General features: G+C 37.7%; 1 long non-coding RNA gene across 1 annotated transcript; it reads right to left on the bottom strand.

The window, feature by feature from the left end:
- Nucleotides 1–1,912: 1,912 nt before the first annotated feature.
- On the bottom strand, nucleotides 1,913–5,791 carry LOC150054782 (uncharacterized). Its single transcript, XR_016537658.1, has 3 exons — nucleotides 5,715–5,791; nucleotides 2,859–2,960; nucleotides 1,913–2,061 (listed from the first exon to the last, which is right to left on the bottom strand). It is a non-coding gene; the product is annotated as an uncharacterized LOC150054782 (long non-coding RNA).
- Between the last annotated feature and the right edge of the window lie 12,045 nt (nucleotides 5,792–17,836).

The raw sequence follows: 17,836 nt of genomic DNA, 5'->3' as shown, positions 1-17,836 counted from the left end.
AGTTATTTCTGAGGCTGAGTGGTTAAGGATTTAGTTGAGCATCAAATAAATAAAAATTGTGTGTACACTTTTGTTATAAGCAAAGAAAAGGACATATGAGCAATATCCCATTATCTTTTAAGCGGTATGGATTATCATGATAAAGAAAGACTGGCTTATTTTATCAAGGGAATTGGACATGAGAATTAGAATGGGAAAAGACTGTCACAGATTTAAATGATAGACTTAGCAGCATGAGGGTGGAGGGGAAAGTGAAGAAAGACCCAGAGGGAGGATGGATCCATAGTTCTGATACCCAGAGCAGAGTGAGAGAAATACAGAGTTCTGAAAGTATCTATGGAGAGTACTTCTGCTGAATGAAGTTCAAAAAGGTAAGAAAAATCCAAAGTGGCAAATGGGAAGGTTTATTATTTGCATGGTATAAGACTTAATATAAAACCTCTTGCTCCTTTTCTTTTTAAGAAAAGTATTCAGTGAACTACATATCTCACTAAATGTTTAGTGAAAAAATTGTTTTGCTGGCTAGAGGGGGCTCAGAATTCTCCTAAATTTTAGGAATTTTAGCATAGAACATAGGCATTTTTTTTGCTCCATTGAGAACACAGATAGGCTATGAGTTACACACATTCCACATTCTAAATTTATAAAATCAATTTTGTAGGACTGGAAAACTAATCAGTGTAGTAACAGAAGGCTTTCAAACTAATGTTCTGGGCCTTAAAATGACCACAATATATCATTCTTCCATCATTTTTTTTCCCTGTGTATATGGTACCAAGGAAAAGAACCTAGGGCTCTGTGCATGCTAGGCGAGCATGCTACTACTATGCTATGCCAGCAAATCAAATGTATCACTCTTATATTATCAACTACTTAAGCCAGAGAGCTGATACCAATTTTTTCTTCTACATCCAAGTCCATAGTCTCAGAGTTCATCAAAGATTCAGAGCCTTACTCCATATCCTAAATTAGCAGAAGAAAGGTCCTTTATAATCTCAAGAGCTATCCTGATGTGTAATAGAGGACTCATGTTGGCTCCAGCACCTAATATTTCTCTATTACACATCAGGATTCCTTTTGAGACTATAAGCCACACCATCAGCATACTTAGTATAATTAGCAGTTATGAATGCTGAGGGAAAATAAAAACAAAAAAAAACAAGTTAATTGATGAGAAATGAAAAGTGAGAAAAAAACAGAGGAGGAAAAGAGGTGGGAAGACAGAAAAAGAAAAAAAACTTGATTTAAGAAGATGTGGTATTTGTACACAATGGAATTCTATGCTGCTGTCAGAAAGAACAACATTGCCCCATTTGTTAGGAAATGGAAAGACTTAGAAAAAATCATATTAAGTGAAGTAAGCCAGACTCAAAAGAACTTAGGCTCAATAGTTTCCCTCATTTGTCATAATCAGTAGAAAAATCTTGGGCTCTCCTAGCAGAGATTTGCCATAGAGCAAAACCTTGATACATAAGGCATATAGTATGACGCTAAATGAAAGGATCTCTAGGATATAGAAACATAAGCTATATAATGAAGGATTGTTGTCCTTAATGTACTATGTTATCTCTCATCTCTTTTGCTGTCCCTTGGTTATCTCATATTGTTACAGTATCTCACTTTGTTACCTGATATATCAGATATATTTGTATTTGGTTATTTGAAATTGGATAGGGAAGGGGGGGAAAACAAGATGAGGGTGGGTGTGGGGGGGAGGGAAATGGGGATCAAGACATGTGAAAGGGTATCAATGTATGTGAATTAATGCACCTTCTATCTGGCAAATATCATGTAACCCTTCTATTAATTACAATTAAAAATATATGAAAAAAAGAAGATGAAAAGGAGTCTAAAAGATTTCGTGCTAAAAAGGTGAACAAGTTTAAATCTGCTTTTATTCTTGAGCCATGGAGCCTTGAAGAAGATATATGACATTTGAAGATTTAAAATAAAATTGTTTATATTGGTTGAAAGTTGATTGTCTGCTGGAGCCATACCAAGGCCTGAAATTCTACTTGTTTAGTTTTCCATGTGACTCATAGTCTCCTCCCAAGATGATTCCTTAAGCAAATGAACAACAGGTTTAAGTAAAAGTACTGAATATATCACAAAAAATTATCATAGCAAAGAAACATGAAAAGATATTAAGTTCCATATCTCTAAGGAAATGAAAACTAAAATAGCAATAAGATATCAATATATACTTATTAATACACCAAATCTGTCAACATTGTATATAATTTCTCACCATTTGATGAGAGTATATTTCAGTGTCTTCCTTTCTATCAACACTCTGTCTTCTTACTCTGGGAGACATTTAACCCATCTCCTTCTATATTAATGAAGCAGGCGAAGCTGGTAGATTTGGAATCAGATTTGGTAGTTAAAAATGGCTAAGTGAAGAAGGCTTGTGAAAAGGGAGTACTTACTGGATTTCTACTACATAAGTGAGTAGGTGGAAGGATCCATTTATTCATTAAACAGAGTGGGGAAAATATTATTTGTGAAATATTCATGGTTATGGTTCATGAATTCATGGTATAGGTCGGTATGGTGCTTTCCCAATTACCTTCCAAATCAGAATAACTTCTTTGATTTTACTACCTTAAATTATTTCAGGGAATCAATTGGAAAAGCAGAAAAAGCCCTTACTTCACTTTACTTATTTGAAAATGCAATTTTCTGCATATAAATATGAGAATTTTCTTAGATATTTCTGTTATAGCAAATCACTAGGTAGTAGTTTGGTTTAACCAATATTTATCCCAATTTTCAAGGCTAAAAGGGCTAGGATTTAATTTTTTGTATTCATGGTGTCACTCTTTTGCAGATGGCTGTTTTATATACTGTGTTCTTACCTGACTGAGAGCAGAGAGAAGAACCAAGATTTCCGCTATCTTTTCTAACAAGGCCCCAATTTAATCATTTCCCAGAACTCCTTTCTCCAAATAGATTTTAACCTATACCAGGATAAAAAAGAAAGTATTAAGATGATAGCAATAAGATACCATATATGCATCATTTTCTGTTTGGGCACTGGCCTATGTTAATTTGGTTACTTTTGGCAAGTACCTTAAACTCTGTGAATCAACAGATTTCCCACTTGTAAAATTAGAATGCCAGGATTTGTTCTGTTTTCTCAGAGTTATGTGTCAATCAAGGTTTGTACACTATAATAGATCACATCATTTATATTCTCCTCATCACCAGTGTAATAATATATTTCTTTTTTCTTCACACTGTTCATAAGTTCAAATATTTAAAGTTTGTTCAGCTATCAAAATTAAATGACAAATATCATGTGCAACGTAAGTGAATTATGGCTTTATGAGACCACAATTCCAATTAAGGTGTGTATGCCTATGTGACATGTGATATGTGTGTGTGTGTGTGTGTGTGTGTGTGTGTGTAGATATATATTGTGAAATACTGTGAAATTTATAAAGGCATTTTGAGTTTGTCACTTCTCTCATTGTATTGGACATCCATTGATGTTCCTTAACCCTGAATCAAAAAATAGGAAAATATATCCAGTGTTTTTTTTTTGTTGTTGTTGTTGTTTTTTGGTAACATCGTATGTATAATTATTCAAAAGGTAATCTTTACTGAAGTTCAAGCTTTATTGTTTCATTTACTCAGTCTTCTCTTAGAAATTACTGCATATTTCTTCAGTCTTGTATTTCATAAACTGGGGATTGACCTCATAGCCTCTTACAAGCTAGACAAAAACTCCATAATTTGAGCTGTTCCCACAGACTCATGCTTACATCTTGTTAACCTTTCCAAAGAAATCACCATCACCATGACAAAACACAGCCAACAGTCTTCTTACATATCAATGTTATTGTGAAAAATCACTAAGCTGGGCTGAATTCACATCAAACCAATCTTGCAAGCCAGCTTTTTGACAGACTATACCAGGTTTTGACTGTCTGCTTCACCTTTTTCTTAAATCCGGGGGCTGTTCTTACCTGTGCCAACTCGCGTTCCTCCATACATCATTAAAACCAAAAGGAAATTGAGAGATGCCAAATTATTTACCTACCAAAATTAGCATTGAATGGAATACACTTGCACAAACAATAGTGGCTTGTGCTGTGCAGCATAGGGTGTGGTCAATCTGGCAATTCAGCATTGGCACACGATGAACTATTTATTTGTTGAGTCCAGTATTCTGGACTGAGCATGTGTGTATTTTTTAAGCAGGAAACTACTAAATTTACAGAGCCTAATGTTTATTTCACAGTCAGATTTGTACTATTGTATGGATAAATATTTCCCGGCACTGACATCAGTAGTTATTGCCTTGCGCATTTTATTTAAATGATATTTTATTACTCCTCTTAAAGTATACTGTGGTCTACTGGGGATGGAAAAGTAAAGCAATAATCTTTCTGACCCAAGGTAACACAGAGTTCAATTTCAATTTGGAGCCAAATGAAGGGACAAAGAACAAAAACAACCAAAGCAATCTTCTCTTTTTTTCTTTTCTGTTTTTTAAATTTTGAGGTCTATATAGATTGCAGTTTAATAAAGTTTCAATTCACAAAAAAAGCATCTAAAAATTCTAAGAAAAAAAATTAAAAACCCATTCAAGCTGAAAGTCCATTGTAATGCCACAGATTCAACGTAACTTTCAGAGAGAAATACAATTTATGTAAATTGTGGTGTTTCTGTAAAAGGACTTTCCTTAGTTGAATCAGTACAAGGCACACAGAATCAAAGTTGTAGAAACATTATCAAACTAAAATATTTCTGGAATAAGAAACGTGGATATTTGGCTAAATAAATAACACAAATTAATATGAAATCTGACTGTGACTAAATATATGTGTGTGTGTTTGTGTGTGTAAGTATAAATTTCTGTTTTATTGCCTGTAGCTTTAAGTTCAACAGAATAGTCTGCAAAATTTTTATTACCTAGAAACCTTTGTATGTCAAAGAATTTCTCAGAAAATCTCACTGAAGTTAACGTGGTAATTCAATATCATTATTATTGTACTTCATTTAGTATATGACCAAAAGTCACAGTAAGAACATTTATACTGTAAAACACTATATTAAAAAAGACATCATCCCACCAGTCTATGTAAACAAATAAAAGGTGTGATACACACACACACACGTGCGCGCGCACACACACATACATGAGACAACTCTCTAGAATGATAATCTAATAGAAAGTATGAAATTACCACCAAAACAAGGGAAAATAGTTTCCTGATTCATCAAGGTTAACTTGGCTTATTAAATTCGCATTGACTTCTAAGCTCTATTTCTATTTCCCACAGATTCCTCAAGTAGGAATTTTTATAACCCCGTTTCAGGAATTCCAGGCATCACTGTTTCTAAGCAGATAGTAAACTGTTTTGAAAGAAGCCAAATTCTAGTCTAACTATGGAAAGAGAAAGCCTTATTCCTTCAACTAGTAGACCATAGATTCATTGGTTATGGTAGTCTTCTGCATTGTACACAACTATGGATTCTAAAAACGTTGACAAAACTTTGGCACCACTTATAACAATTCTGTCTCTAGTCCACGGGGCAGAAATTACTGGAGCAATCAATAAGCTCTCAGGACTTGAATGGCTGTCAGGAACTAAACCACCCATTTGGGTCTTGATGTCATAACACTCCTTAGTTCCATTTGTCATAGCCCTAGTTATACTCAAGTCTTCTGACACCGATTCAAGGACTCTGCTCTGACTTCTTACGATAAATCATCCTTCTCTCGTTGGAATAGACCTTCAGCCTGCTCCAGAAATTCTAAGTCAATCCTTTTGGCCTTTTATACACACAGCCATCTACCTAGCAGACAGTAAGGTTAGCCCTGTGTTGAGGCCATCACATAATGTACAGCTTTAGCTCTACAATTGGATTCTGGCCATAGAATTCTATCCAGGGATGATGAGAGGGAATACATAAATACAGATAACATATTTAGTAGGAGTACCTTACACTTTGGAATAGGCAGGTTTCTGGCTTGGAGGGTTCAGTTTCTTGTTGACAGCTCTCCACTTCTTATCATTGTCATATAGGTGTTCTTGGCCAGCTATCTCCTTGAATTAGTGGAGACTTTGAGCCAGGTTATTTAATTTAGAAGATGTTGACATTATAGAGATCCATAGTCATGGCTCTTCAAGTTGCCATGACTATGCTGTATATAATCTTTTAAAGCACAATATGGTCATTAGATTAGCTGCCTACGTTTCAATAGGACAGTTCAAATGCATGGAATAAGTTTTCTTTCAATAAATAAAAACAAGATTTAGGAAGATTCTAAATGTGCCCACACCAAAATTTTACAACAAAACTAATAATAAAGTTAAGACACATGTACAACCACTATCACAATTCATCTTAAAACTTTTTAGTATATACTCACAAAAGCACATATGTAGAAGAAATCACAGTAGAATAACAGTGTTGATATAATAACACTGTCAATCAATGTGAATATTTTGATATTCATGAAATGTTACATCTAGAAACGAAGTTTGAAAATGCTCTTTTCATCCTATATGACCTTATGTACCTAGGTTTTGAGATGAGACTAAATGAAAGGAACTCTAGGAAATGAAAACAAGAGCTTTATCTTGTGTGGTTGGTGTTCTTGTGGTTGGTTGGTGTTATTGCTCTTCTCTTTTTTTATCCTATGGTTAATCTCATGTTGTTACTGTATCTGACTTTGTTGCCTGATATTTTGTATATATGTTTACAACACATTTACAATCTGTTGTAAATGTGTTGTATTTGTTTATTTGAAATAATAAAGGGAAGGGAGGAAAATAATATGATTGAGAGGGGGTGGGGGAAGGGAGATGGGGACAAAAACATGAAAAGGGGTATCAATTGGTGAGAAGCAATGCACCTACTACCTGATGAATGTAACTGTAACCTAGCAATTAAAAAGAAAATGCTTTCTTCTAGTTACAAATGGAATATTGACTTAGATTATATTCATGTGTAAAAAAAGATCTATGAATTATTTATCTTGTGTGATTATTGGTCTTAATGTATTATTTCTCTTCTCTGTTTTTGCCCTTATGGTTAGTCTCTTATTGTTATTGTATATGACTTTATTACCTGGTATATTGTAGATAGATTTATTTGTTTATTGGAAATAGGAAAGGGAAGTGGGGAAAACAAGATGATAGGGAGGGGTTGAGGTGAGGGGGAATGGGGACAAACATGAGAAGGGGTATCAATGTATGAGAAGTAATGGACCTACTACCTGACAAATGTAACTATAACCCCTCTACACATTATATTGACAATTTAAAAAAGTAAAAAAAATAATTTTCACATGCATTTTTTTCTTTTAATTTTTTTATTGTAATTAGTAAAAGGGTTACATGATATTTGCCAGATAGAAGGTGCATTAATTCACATACATTGATACCCTTTCACATGTCTTGGTACCCATTTCCCTCCCCTCCAAACCCCCCTCCCGTCTTAGTTTTCCCCCCTTCCCTATCATATTTCAAATATCCAAATACAGATAAATTCAATATATCAGATAACAAAGTGAGATACTATACAAATATGAGATAACCAAGGGATAGCAAAGGAGATGACAGACAACATAGTATATTAAGGACAACAATTATTCATTATATGGCTTTTGTTTCAATATCCTGGAGGTCCTTTCAATTAGCTTCACATTATATGGCCTCATGTATCAAGATTTTGCTCTATTGCAGATCTCTGCTAGTAGAGCCCAAGGTTTCTACTGATTATGACGAATGAGGGAAACCATTGAGCCTAAGTTCCTTTGAGTCTGGCTTACTTCACTTAATATGACTTTTTCTAAGTCTTTCCATTTCCTAACAAATGGGGTGATGTCATTCTTTCTGACAGCAGCATAGAATTCCATTGTCTACAAATACGACAACTTGTTGATCCACTCATCAACTGAGGGACATCTGGGTTGGTTCCATATCTTTGCTATGGTGAATAGTGCTGCAATGAACATTGTTGTGCTAGTGGATTTAGTATGTCCTTGTTTCTGGATGGTTGGGTAAATGCCAAGTAGTGGAATTGCTGGGTCATAGGGGAGTTCTATGTTTAGCCTTTTGAGGCACTGCCATACTGCTTTCCATAGTGGTTGAACGAGTTTGCACTCCCACCAACAGTGTACTTGTGATCCCTCCTGGCCACATCCCCTCCAGCATCTGTTGTTATTCGTTTTCCTGATCCTGGCCATTCTAACTGGAGTGAGGTGGAATCTTAGAGTTGTTTTGATTTGCATTTCTTTTATGACCAGAGAGGTTGAGCATTTCTTCATGTGTCTATAGGCCATTTTTGTTTCTTCTTCAGAGAAGACTCTCTAAGTCTTTGGCCCATTTTTTAATGGAATGGTTGTTACTTTGGAGGTTAGTTTTGGAGTGATTCAAGTTTTTGAGTTGTTGATATATTTTACATATGTGGCCTTTGTCCGTTGTTTGGTTGGTGAAGATCTTCTCCCACTCTGTAGGCTTCCTGATTAGTTTACTAGCTATGTCCTTTGCCATACAAAATCTCTGCAGTTTAATGCAGTCCCACTTATCCAGCCTTTCTCTGATTTGTTGTGATTCTTGGTCCTTATTAAGAAAGTTTCGACCTGTGCCAAGGAGGCCTAGTGTATCTCCTATTCCTTCTTGTAAAGTTTTCAGTGTGTCAGCTTTTACCTCCAGGTCTTTGATCCATTTGGAGTTAATTCTAGTGCAGGGTGTCAAAGAAGGATCCAACTTTAGTTTTCTGCAGGTGCTTAACCAGTTCTGCCAGCACAACTTGTTGAAGAGGCTGTCTTTCTTCCATTCTATTTTTTTGGCTCCCTTGTCAAAGATTAGGTGGCCATAGGTCTGTGGTTTAGTATCTGGGTCTTCACTTCTATTCCATTGGTCTTCAGGCCTGTTCCTGTGCCAGTACCAAGCTGTTTTGAGAATTATAGCTCTGTAATAGAGTCTAAAGTTTGGAATTGAAATTCCTCCAGCGCTGTTCTTTCTGCTAAGAAGTGTTTTTGCTATACGGGGTCTTTTATTATTCCATATGAAATTTTGGATTGCCTCTTCTATTTCTTTAAAGAATTACATTGGGATGTTGATGGATATTGCATTGAATTTGTAGATAGCTCTTGGCAAGATTGTCATTTTCACAATGTTGATTCTTCCAATCCAGGAGCATGGGAGGTTTTTCCATTTCCTTAGTTCTGCTTTAATTTCCTTTTTTAGGGTTTTAAAGTTTTCGTCAAAAAGGTCCTTTACATTCTTAGTTAAGCTAATTCCTAGGTACTTTATTTTCTTTGAGGCTATTGTGAAAGGAGTTTCTTTCCTGATTATTGCCTCGTTCCTCTCACTGCTGGCGTAAAGGAAGGCAGTTGATTTTTGAGGGTTGATTTTATAGCCTGCTACTCTTCCAAAGCTTTGAATCAGCTCAAGGAGCTTGGGAGTAGAGTCTATAGGATTCTTTAAAAACAGAATCATGTCATCTGCAAAGAGGGATAGTTTTATTTCCTCTTTCCCTACTTGGATCCCCTTTATGCTTGCTTCTTGCCTTATTGCACTGGCTAGGAATTCTAGTACTATGTTAAAGAGGAGTGGAGAGAGTGGGCATCCATGTCTCGTTCCTGATTTTAGAGGGAATGGCTTTAGATTTTCACCATTAAGTGTAATACTAGCAGTAGGTTTCTCATACACAGCCTTTATTACATTGAGGAATGTTCCATGGATTCCTAGTTTCTCCAGAGCTTTTAACATAAAGGGGTGTTGGATCTTGTCAAATGCCTTTTCTGCGTCTATTGAGACAATCATGTGATTTTTGTCCTTGCTCCTGTTGATGTGTTGAATTATATTAATTGATTTGCGTATGTTGAACCAGCTTTGCCTCCCTGTGATGAATCCAGTTTGATCATAGTGTATAATTTTTTTTGATGAGTTGTTGTAGACGGTTGGCCAGTATTTTGTTGAGAAGTTTTGCATCGATGTTCATCAAAGATATAGGTCTATAGTTCTCTTTCTTTGATGAATCTCTGTCTGGTTTGGGGATGAGGGTTATACTGGCTTCATAGAATGAGTTTGGTAAGGAACCTTCATTTTCAATTTCGTTGAAGAGCTTGAGGAGTATTGGTGTGAGCTCTGCTTTGAAGACCTTATAGAATTCAGCTGTGAATCCATCTGGCCCTGGGCTTTTCTTAGGTGGAAGTTCTCTAATTGCCATTTCTATTTCAGAGCTTGAAATAGGCCTGTTGAGTTGGCTTAGTTCTTCTTGGTTCAGGGTGGGTATGTTAATATTGGCTAGGAATTCATCCATTTCATCTAGATTCTCAAATTTGTTGGCGTAAATGTTTGAGAAGTATTCCCTCATGATATTCTGGATCTTGGTAATTTCTGTCGTGATATTACCATTTTCATCTGCGATTTTGTTTATTTCGATATGCTCTCTTCTTTTTTTGGTAAGACTTGCTAAGGGCTTGTCAATTTTGTTAATTCTTTCAAAGAACAAACTCCTTGTTTTGTTGATTCTTTCTATAGTTTTTTTGGATTCCAAATCATTTAATTCTGCTTTGATTTTAATTATTTGCTTTCTTCTACTGGGATTAGGGTTGGTTTGTTGCTCTTTTTCCAGGAGCTTAAGGTGGGACATTAACTTGTTGGTTTGCAATTTTTCCAACTTGTTGTTGTAGGCACTCAGCGCTATAAATTTTCCTCTGAGTACTGCCTTTGCTGTGTCCCAAAGGAGTTGGTATTTTGTGTGCTCCTTACTGTTAAATTTCATAAACTGTTGGATTTCTGTTCTGATCTCTTCGATGACCCATTGGTGATTCAACAATGTGTTGTTCAGTCTCCATGAGTTACAGGGTTTTCGTTGGTGGAGATGTGTGTTCAGTTCCAGTTTGATGCCTTTCTGGTCTGAGAGTGTGCATGGAATAATTTCTGTGTTTCTGAATCTGTCCAGGTTTGTTTTATGGCCTAAGATGTGATCTATTTTGGAAAATGTTCCATGTGCTGCTGAGAAAAACGTATATTGTGTTGTTGCTGGGTGGAATATTCTGCAGATGTCTGTTAGATCTAGTTGGTCTTTATAGTTGTTCAGTTCCAAGGTTTCTCTGTTGAGTTTTTGCCTTGTTGATCTGTCCATAGGTGAGAGTGGTGTGTTAAAGTCACCGACAATCACTGTATTTCGATCTATGTATGGTTTCAGTGTAAGTAAAGTTTGCTTGATGAAGTTTGGAGCTCCGGGATTGAGTGTGTAAATATTTAGGATCGTTATGTCTTCCTGGAGGAAAGATGCCTTTAGTAGTATGCAGTAACCTTCTTTGTCTTTTCTTACTAATTTTGGTTTGAAGTCTATTTTATCTGATATGAGGATGGCAACTCCAGCCTGTTTATGGGGGCCGTTAGCTTGATAGAGTTTATTCCAACCTCTCACTTTCAAAAGATGATTGTTTTCTTGGGTAAGATGTGTCTCTTGAAGACAGCAGAATGATGGCTCTTGCTTTTTAATCCAACTAGACAGCCTATGCCATTTAATTGGAGAGTTAAGTCCATTGATATTGAGAGTTAGGATTGAGAGATATTTATTAGGTCCTACCATTTTTAAAAGCTTTTATTTGGGCCTTTGTCTTGACAGTTCTTGTGGTCCTTAGATGGTATGCTGTTTAGGTGCCATTTCTTTCCCTACATTGCATTTATTTTGGTTTTCTATGTATAGAACCTCTTTGAGAACTCTCTGTAGTGTTGGTTTTGTTGAGACATATTGTTGCAGCTTTTCCCTGGAATGGAATGTTTTTATTGTTCTCTCAGTTATGAATGAGAGCTTAGCTGGGTACAGTATTCTTGGTTGGTAGTTATTTGACTTAAGGGCATGACATATATGCTTCCAGTCACTTCTTGCTTGCATGGTCTCTGGTGAGAAGTCTGGGGTTATTCTGATTGGTTTTCCTTTATAGGTTACTGAACCCTTTTCCCTGGCTGCCTTTAGGATCCTTTTTTTGGTTTCTATTGATCCAGTTCGGATTACGATGTGGCGGTTGGATGTTCTTTTCTGGTCAGGTCTGTTTGGGGTTTTAAAAGCTTCTTGAATCTGGATGGGTCTGCCCTTCTGGATATTTGGGAAATTCTCTGAGATGATTGCCTGAAGTATATTTCCAATACCATTGACCTCTTTCTCCACGCCCTCCTCAATACCAATTAGCCTTAAATTAGGTTTCCTAATTGTATCTTGGACCTCCTGAAGCGCTCTCTCATTTTTCCTAGATTTGGATTGACTCATTTTCTGTTCTTTCTCTATAATAACTAAATTATCTTCAGCCCTGGAAATTCTCTCCTCTGCATTGTCTAACCTGCTATCAAAGCTATCTACTTTATTTTTCATCTCCCTTGCTTCTAATTGCTCATTTTTGATGCCTTGCATCTCTTCTTTTAGATCATGTATGGATTTCTTTAGCTCCTTGATTTCTATTTGAGTGGTTAGCTCAGTAGCTTTATTTTCTTTGAACATTTGCTGGAGTTTGGTCACCTTTTTACTTGTGGATTCTATGAATTCATCCATCTTTCTTTGAAAAACCTTTATTATGGTCTCCTTTATGGCTTCTTCTTTTTCACTTATCACCTTGTTTATGGTTTCCTCTTGTTCAGCTATGGCTTCCTCCCTTATCTCTTTCTTTATATTTTCACATTTTTCATTAATGATGTTTATCAATTGCATTTGTAAAGCACTTGGAAAACTCTCCTCTAGGTTTGCCAGTGACTGTTCCATTGGCTGTTTACATTGGGTGGGGGGGGGGTCGGGATGATGTTTCTTGATTTGACATTTTTCTTGAGTTTCTTGTTCTGCCCATTTGAAAATGGGAGCAAGATTAATACTAAACACGATTATAGTTTTTCAGATATAACCAACCTAGACCTCTGTAGCTGGAAGACTCTAGATGTTCACAAGTTTTGATTGGTGTTATCACTCTTTCTTTTTGTGCAGTTACCGACCAGTCTAATAATCTACTGATAAGCGATTTATACCCAAAACAATAAGCTTCTCAATCCAATCTCTATTGTCTTTAAGTCTCTCTGAGCCTAGAGAATAATTAAACACCTAGATATACAGTGTTGCTCAACAGCAATCAAGTGTAGATCCAAGCAGTATAAGGGTTGAAAGACGAGCAGAGGTCCAGAGATAGAAGAATAGAATGAGAGAGGTCAGGGGGTAAGTAGGTAGTGTATTTGAGTACAAAGTTTGGAAAGTATTAGAATAAAACTTATGTATTGCTGCACGACTAGCTCTTAGCCCAACCAGTGGCCTCACATTGGACCGTGGGATGGATCTGCGAGCTTCCGTCTGAGCGAGGTTGGAGGATGTTTTCCTGTGCTGCTTCCAGAAGGCGGCCCCAAGCCAAGGGTCTGGGGATTGAGAGTTTCAGGGGCTCTCAGCAGGACCAGCAGGAGACCCCTCTGTTCCCAGGGGTGGGGCCCAGCTGGGGACGTGGGCTCCAAGGGCGGAGCCGCACCTTTTTGGTTCTCAGAAGGTGGGTTTGGCTGCTGGTGGGCCCTTCAGATCCCTGCTGTGTTTCCACTGCTTTGTCAGAGTCTGTGACTGTGGGGGGGCCCTTGGTGGTGTCTTGCTCAGGATTCCCAGCTGGAGAATGCCCCGCTCAAGAATTGAGGGGGGGCAGATGCTGGCTCCTATTTACCCACACCCCGTACCCACTGTTGTAAGGCAGGGTCCCAAAGCCCTCCACTCTCCAGATCCAGCGGCCTGGGAGAGGAGCCTGGTGGGCGGGTGGGAGCCCCGTCTCCCTTGGTGGGGTGCTGGATCTTATGGGTAGCCCGCCTGTCAATCTCCAGTCAATGGCCTGAGGGAGGGGGCTGTTAAGGGGAGGGACAGGATTCTAAATTCCTTGCCCCCTGCTCCTGCCAGTCTTTCTCGGGCGGGGTGTTGGGGTCTGAGTTAAGTTCTATTGCTTGGCACCCGCTCTGCTTTCCCGATGTGTTTGGGGATGCGCTGTATGACTCACGCCTCTGCGTCCGTCTGCGGGTGCTCCACGGTGGTGGGGAGTCTTTCACTCCCCTCGGGTCTCCACCACCGCCTGTGTTCTGCTTCCGGGTTCCGCTGCTTGCTGTTCTGGTTCCGCGTCTGGGTTCCGCTGCTTCCGCCGTTCGCTGGCCCGGTTCTGTGCTGGTTTCTGCAGCCGTTGGGCTCCCAGCCTGGAGCCCTCCACTGCCCCCACTTTTCGTGGATTAGAGCCAGAGCCCGCAGCCTCTTTCCCAGCGTGGAGCCGGCACCCGCTCAAGCCACTTTTCGCGGCTTGGTCAGGCGCCAGCTGCCACTTTCCGCGGCTTTCACGGCTTTCCGTGGCTTTCTCGGCTTGGATCCAGCAGCGAGAGGTGGGGGAGGGGTCCTCGCGTTCCGAATTCTTTGAGAAAGTTGGATGTGAGCTTTATCTGGATTTCTTTTCTGGTTTGAGTCCTTCTCCGTTGCTTTTTGAGTTTGTTGTTCTGGATTTCGTAAGGTAGTTTGCTCGTGGGACTCCCTGGTTCTCTCTTTTTGTCAGAGAGAGCTAGGCTGCGTCCCTATTGTCTCGGCGCCATCTTCCTTCTCCCCACATACATTTTTTTTAGGTCGAGCAACCAAACAGGGTATCCATCTCAATATCTCCACAGTGCTAGACTTCGGAAACACTGCAATAGAGAAGAAAAATGAGAAAAGCACAATTAGAATATAGAGGGGAAAAATGAAACTGCATACTAAAAATCAACAAGGAATCTGAAGGAATTCATGCTAAAGAATTTCTAAAACATAAAAAGAAAAATTGGGCAAAATAATACAAGAGTTTAGCAAGATAATTCGCTTCATTATTTCTATTTAAATTCAAATTTACTTCTTTATTCTGGCTAAAATCATTTGGAAAACAATTTATGTAGCAAACAAAATGAATCATAGATGTGTACACCCAGCAAAATGCATAACCTCTACTTTCATAATTCATAATATAAGAGACATTAAAGAAAACTAAATATAAGAAAATACATAGCATGGATTTGGATTAGAAACCTTAATATTATTGAAAATTTCATTCTCCTTAACTTGATCTATAACAGTTGGTTTTAAAAATTGAGAAACAGATTCTCAGCTGGTCATAAAACATTTCCAAGGGTCTTGAGGGAAAAGATGTGATTGCACTGAAGTACAATATGTTGATAAGATTTATCAACAAGAAACTCAAAAGTAATTTTCATAAAATTAAGATTTCCTGTATCTTGCTAATGAATACTCAACTTAGTTAAATAGATCTAGAATACAAATCTTTGGTCTAGGAGATATTCAAATCAAAGCTAATTTTTCCAGTTTCCAGTTTAATTTATTTAAATAAAAATAAGTCTAAATTGTCAGAATCAAAGTTTATATATCCCCACTTCTTTTTCTAGGCCTCTTTCTGCATCACCAGTATAAAAGTTTCAAGTAAAGTTACAATTAGAACCTTTAAAATCTGTCTTTCTTCTCTCTCTCTCTCTCTCTCTTTCTCTCTCTTTTTCTTTCTTTCTTTTCTTTCTTTTTTCTTTCTTTCTTTCTCTTTCTTCTTTCTTTCTTTCTTTCTTTCTTTTTTCCTTCCTTCCCTTCCTTCCTTCCTTCCTTCCTTCCTTCCTTCCTTCCTTCCTTCCTTCCTTCCTTCCATCCCTTTCTTCCCTTTCTTTCTTTCTTTCCTTTCTCTTTCTTTCTTTCTTTCTTTCTTTCTTTCTTTCTTTCTTTCTTTCTTTCTTTCTTTCTCTTTCTTGCCAGACCTGGGCTTGAACTCAGAGCCTGAGCACTGTCCTTGGGCATTCTCAAGGCTAGAGCTCTACCGCTTGAGCCACAACACCACTTGCAGCTTTTTCTGTGTATCTGGGACAGCAGAATAGGTCCAGGGTCTTCGTGCATGCTAGGCAAGCACTCTACCACTAGATGATGCTCCCAGTCCCAGTGCTTTTAATTTTTAAAGGAAAGGGTTGACTTTTTAAAAATTTTTTAAATATTTTTATTGTAATTAATAAAAGGGTTACATGATATTTGCCAGATAGAGGGTGCATTAATTCACATACATTGATACCCTTTCACATGTCTTGGTCCCCATTACCCTCCCCCCCACTCACCCCCCCAACTTGGTTTTCCCCCCTCCCTATCCAAATTCAAATAACCAAATACAAATAAATCCAATATATCAGATAACAAATATATCAGATAACTGTAACCATATGACATACCCAAGGGACAGCAAAAGAGATGAGAGATAACATAGTACATTAAGGACAACAATCATTCGTTATATGGCTTTTGTTTCCATATCCTGGAGGTCCTTTCAATTAGCTTCATACTATATGGCCTTATGTATCAAGGTTTTGCTCTATTGCATATCTCTGCTAGTAGAGCCCAAGGTTTCTACTGATTATGACAAATGAGGGAAACCATTGAGCCTAAGTTCCTTTGAGTCTGACTTATTTCACTTAATATGATTTTTTCTAAGTCTTTCCATTTCCTAACAAATGGGGCGATGTCGTTTTTTCTGAGAGCAGCATAGATTTCTATTGTGTACAAATACCACAACTTGTTGATCCACTCATCAACTGAGGGAAATCTAGGTTGGTTCCATATCTTTGCTATGGTGAATAATGCTGCAATGAACATTGTTGTGCTAGTGGATTTAGTATGCCCTAGTTTCTGGATGGTTGGATAAATGCCAAGTAGTGGAATTGCTGGGTCATAGAGGAGCTCTATGTTTAGCTTTCATCACAGGGAGGCAAAGCTGGTTCAACATACCCAAATCAATTAATATAATTCCACACATCAACAGGAGAAGGACAAAAATCACATGATTGTCTCAATAGATGTGGAAAAGGCATTTGACAAGATCCAACACCCCTTTATGTTAAAAGCTCTGCAGAAAGTAGTAATCCATGGAACATTCCTCAATATAATAAAGGCTGTGTATGACAAACCCATTGCTAGTATTACACTTAATGGTGAAAATCTAAAGCCATTCCCTCTAAAATCAGGAAGGAGACAAGGATGCCCACTCTCTCCACTTCTCTTTAACATAGTATTAGAATTCCTAGCCAGTGCAATAAGGCAAGAAACAAGCATAACGGGGATCCAAGTAGGTAAAGAGGAAGTAAAACTTTCTTTTCCTTTTTTCTTTCCCTCTTTGCAGATGACATGACTCTGTATTTAAAGAATCCTATAGACTCTACTCCCAAGCTCCTTGAGCTGATTCAAATCTTTGGAAGGGTAGCAGGCTATAAAATTAACCCTCAAAAATCAACTGCCTTCCTCTACGCCAACAGTGAGAGGAACGAGGCAATAATCAGGAAAGAAACTCCTTTCGCAATAGCCTCAAAGAAAATAAAGTACCTAGGAATTAGCTTAACTAAGAATGTAAAGGACCTTTTTGATGAAAACTTTAAAACCCTAAAAAAGGAAATTAAAGCAGAACTAAGGAAATGGAAAAACCTCCCATGCTCCTGGATTGGAAGAATCAACATTGTGAAAATGACAATCTTGCCAAGGGCTATCTACAAATTCCACGCAATACCCATCAATATCAATGGCATTCCTTAAACAAATAGAAGAGGCAATTCAAAATTTCATATAGAATAATAAAAGACCCCGTATAGCAAGAACACTTCTTAGCAGAAGGAACAGCACAGGAGGAATTTCAATTCCAAACTTTAGACTCTATTACAGAGCTATAATTATCAAAACAGTTTGGTACTAGCACAAGAACAGGCCTGAAGACCAATGGAATAGAACTGAGGACCCAGATATTAAACCACAGACCTATGGCCACCTAATCTTTGACAAGGGAGCCAAAAAAATAGAATGGAAGAAAGAC

The sequence above is a fragment of the Megascapheus bottae genome, chromosome 14, assembly GCF_031878675.1.
Source record: "Megascapheus bottae isolate mThoBot1 chromosome 14, mThoBot2.hap1, whole genome shotgun sequence".
NCBI lineage: Eukaryota > Metazoa > Chordata > Mammalia > Rodentia > Geomyidae > Megascapheus > Megascapheus bottae.
The sequence above is the reverse complement of the archived record's forward strand: the minus strand, read 5'-3'. Positions and strand labels throughout refer to the sequence as shown.